Source organism: Salmo trutta, chromosome 4, assembly GCF_901001165.1.
Source record: "Salmo trutta chromosome 4, fSalTru1.1, whole genome shotgun sequence".
NCBI lineage: Eukaryota > Metazoa > Chordata > Actinopteri > Salmoniformes > Salmonidae > Salmo > Salmo trutta.
Window position 1 is genome coordinate 12,393,840 of NC_042960.1, and position 7,639 is coordinate 12,401,478.

The following is a 7,639-nucleotide window of genomic DNA, read 5'->3' on the forward strand; positions in this document are numbered from 1 at the left end:
TGTATGTTATGGGGTGAAAACAGTTTTTGTGGGCACAAATCCCCCAAAAGTTATGTGATCCAAAATCGAATGCTTCTAACTGAAAGTGTCACCTTAACTTGATACTTAAAACCTAAATCGATGCGGTCATTAATGTGGTTCTTCAATAATGACATAATACTTGTTAGATGCGCATTTGATGTTGAGCTGTTTAATTATGCTGTGATATGTTCACACATTATCTGATTCAGGAAGGAATTTCTGAAAGACATTCAAGTGACGAACAGCTGTTGTGATAGCACATGCTATAAAACATCAGCACAAGTGCTGGAAAAAGGGTGTTTGCGAGGAATGTCCCGAATATTATTGTCTCATTACTTAAGCCTGTGAAGACCTTTGTGCTTGGATCCACTTTGGATCTAATATCCCCAGCGAAGTGATGTTGATCATCAGTTATTTTCTGTTTGATTTACATAAGGGTTTCGTTAGATTTAACAGAGAAAGCATGAAGGTAATGAGTTCATGTTTTCATTTGTTTTTGTGCCTCAGATTGGACACCGAGTCTACTGTGCGCAATTGTGTAGGATAGACTATTACGCAACACCCAATGCTATGAAGTATTCTGGATATAATGACAGCCTTCTTCACAATGTGATCTGGTAATGAAATAACCTGACAAATACATTTTGGTTTCCATGTTACCCCTGTTTTTTTTTTTTAACAATACAGAGGGCTTCAAGTAGTTTTGGAGCTCAGAAATTCAAGTACTGGGATTGGCCTACTTTGATAATAAGACATTTCTTCAATTTAGTGCTTGAAAAGTCCTTGTATTATTGTAGCCAATTTATAAGTCCTCCTGCTCCCTTGTAAATTATCTGCGATTTCATTTTTGATACTTTTTTGTCAGGTGTGGCCACTTTTTGTTTCCCGCCGCTTCAATTGAACGGTGTTGCGCTACTCTGTTTCGGTAAAACCACGTGCGGTTATTATGAGGATGACAACATCTAATGCTGGCTTCAACTTGACTTTCCATAAAAATCCTTTCATTACAAAAGGAACCTGGTTTTTGGTCGCTTTCTCTTCATAAAAACAACTGATGGTGAGATTCAAACTAAGTTTGACGCGACCGCAATTCACGGCTTTATTATGTGTGCCTGCGTCGGCCACATAGGCTACAGAAAAACCGCCATGCTGGCATCCCATTTATTTAGTCAGGCAACTCCACATTATTCTCATATTTTAGAATGTAATACTAATTTGAAAATCAATGCATTGGCAAAGCCTAAAACAATTGTAAGTGGTAATGGTCTACTTTTTTTGGGACACTTTTTGCATGTTTTTTGGGGGTGGGGGGGTTCTATATTAGGCCCTACATTTCCAATAATATAAATTCTACAATTGAATAATATTTAGGTCCTTAAATTACAATTAAGTGCTTGAAAAAAAGTCCATGAAAGTCCTTGAATTTGACTTTCCAACGTCTGTATGAACCCTGCTTAAGTTATGTATAGTCCTAGGCCTATTTTGTTGTATAGGTGGAGTTCAGGGACAATTTGCATATATTCCTCTAAGTACACATTTGGAACTGCATGAAAATAATTTATTTTTGTCCCAATTTTATCTCATTATTTATAGAAAGACTTATGTTTTTCTCCCTTACCTTAACCCCCCATCTTTAGTCCATTCAGCAGGTCAATGGTCTCTAATCCGTCTTCTATGGTCTCCTCTTTGACTAACAGCAGATCAGGTTTTCCATCCTCCATGTCTACTGACTGTGAGAGGATGTTGGATCAAGACATCCTGCTTTGGAGCATCTTTTGATTGGGCAATGAGGGATTGCTATGAGTACTATGAAAACTGTATTTTTTTAGGGGGTGGATCAGCTTTAATATTGCGGATAGATTGTTGCTTCCATGAATGTAACTGTCTGCATCATTTCCAATCCCCCATATATTTTTGGGGTACATACATACATACATACATACATACATACATACATACATACAGTTGAAGTCAGAAGTTTACATACACCTTAGCCAAATACATTTAAACTCAGTTTTTCACAATTCCTGACATTTAATCCTAGTAAAAATGTCCTTTCTTAGGTCAGTTAGGATCACCACTTTATTTTAAGAATGTGAAATGTCAGAATAATAGTACAGATAATGATTTATTTCAGCTTTTAGTTCTTTCATCACATTCCCAGTGGGTCAGAAGTTTACATCCACTCAATTAGTATTTGGTAGCATTGCTTTTAAATTGTTTAACTTGGGTTAAACGTTTCAGGTAGCCTTCCACAAGCTTCCCACAATAAGTTGGGTGAATTTTGGCCCATTCCTCCTGACAGAGCTGGTGTAACTGAGTCAGGTTTGTAGGCCTCCTTGCTCGCACACGCTTTTTCAGTTCAGCCCACAAATTTTCTATAGGATTGAGGTCAGGGCTTTGTGATGGCCACTCCAATACCTTGACTTTGTTGTCCTTAAGCCATTTTGCCACAACTTTGGAAGTATGCTTGGGGTCATTGTCCATTTGGAAGACCCATTTGCAACCAAGCTTTAATTTCCTGACTGATGTCTTGAGATGTTGCTTCAATATATCCACCTAATTTTCCCTCCTCATGATGCCATTTATTTTGTGAAGTGCACCAGTCCCTCCTGCAGCAAAGCACCCCCACAACATGATCCTGCCACCCCCATGCTTCACGGTAGGGATTGTGTTCTTCGGCTTGTAAGCCTCCCCCTCTTTCCTCCAAACATAACCATGGTCATTATGGCCAAACAGTTCTATTTTTGTTTCATCAGACCAGAGGACATTTCTCCAAAAAGTACGATCGTTGTCCCCATGTGCAGTTGCAAACCGTAGTTTGGCTTTTTTATGGCAGTTTTGGAGCAGTGGCTTCTTCCTTGCTGAGCGGCCTTTCAGATTATGTTGATATAGGACTCGTTTTACTGTGGATATTAGATACTTTTGTACCTGTTTCCTCCAGAATCTTCACAAGGTCCTTTGCTGTTGATCCGGGATTGATCTGCACTTTTCGCACCAAAGTACGTTAATCTCTAGGAGACAGAACGCGTCTCCTTCCTGAGCGGTATGATGGCTGCATGGTCCCATGGTGTTTATACTTGCATACTATTGTTTGTGCAGATGAACGTGGTACCTTCAGGCATTTGGAAATTCCTCCCAAGAATGAACCAGACTTGTGGAGGACTCCAATTTTCTTCAGAGGTCTTGGCTAATTTCTTTTGATTTTCCCATGATGTCACGCAATGAGGCGCTGAGTTTGAAGGCAGGCCTTGAAATACATCCACAGGTACACCTCCAATTGACTCAAATGATGTCAATTAGCCTATCAGAAGATTCTAAAGCCAAGAAATCATTTTCTGGAATTTTCCAAGCTGTTTAAAGGCAGTTAACTTAGTGTATGTACATTTCTGACCCACTGGAATTGTGATACAGTGAAATAATCCGTCTGTAAACAATTGTTAGAAAAATTATTTGTGTCATGCACAAAATTTATGTCCTAACCAACTTGCCAAAACTATAGTTTGTTAACAAGAAATTTGCGGAATGGTTGAAAAATGAGTTTTAATGACTCCAACCTACGTGTATGTAAACTTCCGACTTCAACTGGGTATGTGTATGTATGTATGTATGTATGTATGTATGTATGTATGTATGTATGTATGTATGTATGTATGTATGTATGTATGTATATGTATATGTATATATATATATATACACACACACACACACACACACACACACACACACACACACACACACACACACTTTGTATCCTTCATTTACTCAAGTGTTTCTATTATTTTACCTGTATATTAATTATATTAATTGTTCTTGCAATATTGCTCAAATTCAGCTAATTTGATTGGGAATATTCAAACATTGTCTCAGATTTAAGTCAGGATCACTCAACACCTCTTGGAAAGTCATTCTGGTGTATATTTGGCATTAAAATGTGTGTCATTTGTGAAAAATACAACTATTCCAGGGTTAGGTATTCAGAAAACTGTGGCAGGGTTTCCTCTGACTTTTTAGTTCCCGATCCCTGCCGGTGACGTACATGATGCTGCCACCACAATACTTTAACTTTCTAAATCCAACTTAAACCCTTTTTAGACTTAATTTTAAGACAGCAAAATGTGAAGACTGTGCAAGGTGTGTGCAGACTTTCACTAGGCAAAGTATATCACACAATGTATAGATGCAATATTCTACCCAGTAATATCCAATACTGAAATCTGTTCCTCTTGTTACTCCAAATGCATCGGTGGATATGTTTTGCTGACAACAATGAAAATGATTCTTTGTCTTTAATGCAGGGTTTGATCTAAATGTCATTAGCTATTGAGTGGAATGGTAATTTTGCTGGTGTATCCTGAGGTAGCTCCTCTCTGAGAACCTCTTCCCGCAGTGCATACAGGTGAACGACCTTTCTCCCGTGTGAACCTTCAGGTGCATCTTCAGGTGGTCCTGGCGGGAGAACCTCTTCTCACACTGGAGGCAGCTGTAGGGTTTCTCCCCTGTGTGGACCCTCTGGTGCCTCTTCGGGTGCAAGCCTGAGCGAAGTGCATGTGACTCTGAATACAGCTGAAGGGTTTCACCGCTGTGTGGACTCTGGTGGATCTCCACCCTATGAAGGCAGCTAAAGCCTTTGTTACAGAACATGCAGAGGAACCGCCTCTCTTTACTACCACCTGATGTTGCTCGACCTGCCTGAGCTCTAGCCCTGTTGTTTGAGTTCAATACCTGATCGAAAAGGACACGGCCGTGTGAATCGGAAGGTGCCATCGACATGGACACTGGGTCGCGATCCCTGAACACATGTAAAAGGGAATGGGTGAGGACATTTGGATTGTTCTCTAAGCTTCCCCTGTAATCTAATAAATATTTGCAGTGTGACTGTCTGTATTCCATGTGAGAGGAGCGTCACCCTCCACTTTCAAAGTAATTTCATCTACCAATGACTACAACCTCCCCTTTCTTATCTAGGCACCCTTCAGAGTATACAATACGGCTGTACTGGTTCCATTCCCCTCAAGACAGATCATTCTGCCTCTAAAACCAAGGGCATGTTGCCAGGGTCCATCTCTGTAGTCTAAGAACAAGATAGACACTGGTGTTGATGATCTAACGCCTCACCATCTCCAGGAGAATGAACCATCCTCTGGCTCTGGTGAAATACTGGTAAATACTCTGAGCCGGGAGCAGGAGGACAGCCCAGTGGCCCCAGACCCAGTCTCTATGGGTCTGATCTGTGGTCAGATTCTGTGTGTTACAGTTAAAGTCTTGGTGTCTGTCTCAGATTTAAGGACGGCATTCCGCGTTCCACTGACCTCCGTGATGCTGTGCCGGGTCCTGGCCTGGGGCACGGCAGCGGTGGATAGGTCCTCTGTAACTACAGGGGGTGCCATTCCAGCCGCTGCTCCAGTCTGGATGTCAGTGCTGTGTCATAGGTCCTCCTCTCCTCCAGACCTCTCCTGCTTGACCCCAGGGTCTGCATCTGCAGACTGACACAAGAAGAGAGGAGGTTATTACCAGAAATGGGAGAGTTTATTTGAATACTTGCAACAGTATTCATTTTGGAAGGGAAAAAACATCTTAGGCGTATTTTAACTATGAAAAGGCATCGTCTCAATTAAAGACAATTATATTTTTAATAGTGAAAATATTTCAAATGCCCATCCCCAGTTATTACCAGTACATGAGTAGAATTGGATAACAATGTCATATTGAAGTCTCACAGATAAATAAGGATGTAAGCAAGTGGATAGCTGAGGGGAGCATTTCTGAAATAAACTAGCCACATTTGATGTACTGTAATTTTGATGTAACACTATTACACTAACCTCTATCATGATAACATGCTGGGTTGAGGTTCCACTCCCCTCATCAACAGTGATTGGTTGGTCATCTCTCCATGTATTGTGTCCCGCTGGCTTCACAAAGGTCCTGTGGCCTACAGTGAGATGTCCTTCACCTGAGAGAGTGATTGGGGGGAAAAAGATGGTTAGCTACTGTCAATGGTATATTGTACACTATTGACACTGTCTAGAATTGGCAAGGATGTAAGGTAACACTTTTCAACTTCTTAATATACTATTTATTGATCAATGTATTGTGTTCCATATATCACATTGTTTTCATTGAGTAAATAATAGGAAATGCAGTAAATCAAGAATCTGGTTAGAATATGATGTGTCTTTGCGCAAGACAGCTAAGTAATCGGGGAAATTATTGCTTACTATTCAAAAACTGACCCAGATACAATTCTGGTTAACACATCTGAACATGCAGAGGGTAGCCAGCAGATCCTACCCGTTTGCTTACAGCTGCACTAGGATTTGACAGACTTCCAGCGTAGATTTACACATATGGAGCTGGCATGAGATAATGCTTGTAAAATGTAATTAAATTGAGAAATGCTTTGGACACCGAATTGTCCCATTATCCCAACTGTTACACAGACAAGATTGAAGAGTGCTAGTTTTTAAGTAAACTGCCATGTTTGTCCTCATGCTAGCTAACAGTAGCCATTATGCATTGAACAACAAAGGAGCTGCCATTCCCAAAATGGCTGCTGTGGCTTCTGCTACCTAACATGAGGATGAACAGTCCAGTTTTCCAGAAAGACTAGCTGTCTTTCAATTTTCTCAGTGTAACAGTTGGGATAATGGGACAATTCAGAATACAAAACATTTTTTTATCCCTGGATTGAGGTACGTTTTCTGAGCCATGTCTCGCGCCGGCTCCACTATGTTTTAATCTACACAGAACATATGTCTGACCCTAGTGCAGCTGCAAGCAAGATGGTCGGATCTGCTGGCTAGTACAGAGAGGTGTGGGGCTACATTTGAACAGGCGACCTAAGCCTTTTGTTAAATGTACCTCTTGCTATTCTGTATCGGTCGACGACTTTGACACTACTGGGACGACTAGCGAGGACATGCTCTAGTATTGTCCTCTCTGCCCGCTCCCGTGCCACTTTCAGTTCCAGTAGCTGTAGTTTCCTCCGTAACCCCGTTTTCTTTCTGGCTTTGATTTATTTCCAATCTAAACACTGCATAGTCATCGTCTACGAGTGTACAGATCTGACACGGCTGCATTCGCTAGAACCTCCATGATGGAGGCTATTTGAGTGTGAAAAATCATACAATTATTGTTAGCAGCTAGTGTTACCTAGATAACATAAATCAACCAAGTCCTGTCTCCAACGCGGATTAAAGACTACCTGAGGGTAGTATGTGATGCTGTGAAGTTAAATGACTAATATTGTGAGTTCCATGATGTTAATAAACATCTAAATAACCCATACAAATTCGAAAGTGTTAATTATTCTTGGTAACTGTTCACTTCGGTTGACTTCTTCTTTGATATTATGGCGGTCTGCAAACAACTGTTAGAGTTGCATGCCGCCACCTACTTACTGTATGGGTTGTAAACTATAGAAAAAATATCCGTTTTAGGAATGGGTAAAAACCGACATACAAAGTAAAAAATAGACATGCATCCCACTCCTTCAGTCACATTCCAATTTAAGTCACATCCGTAGAGAGGATTACTTGTACTGCCTCTGCTGTCAAATCCCTGAGTCCCCCAAAAAACGTTCAGCTGCACTTACAATGATGCCAATTTAATCAGA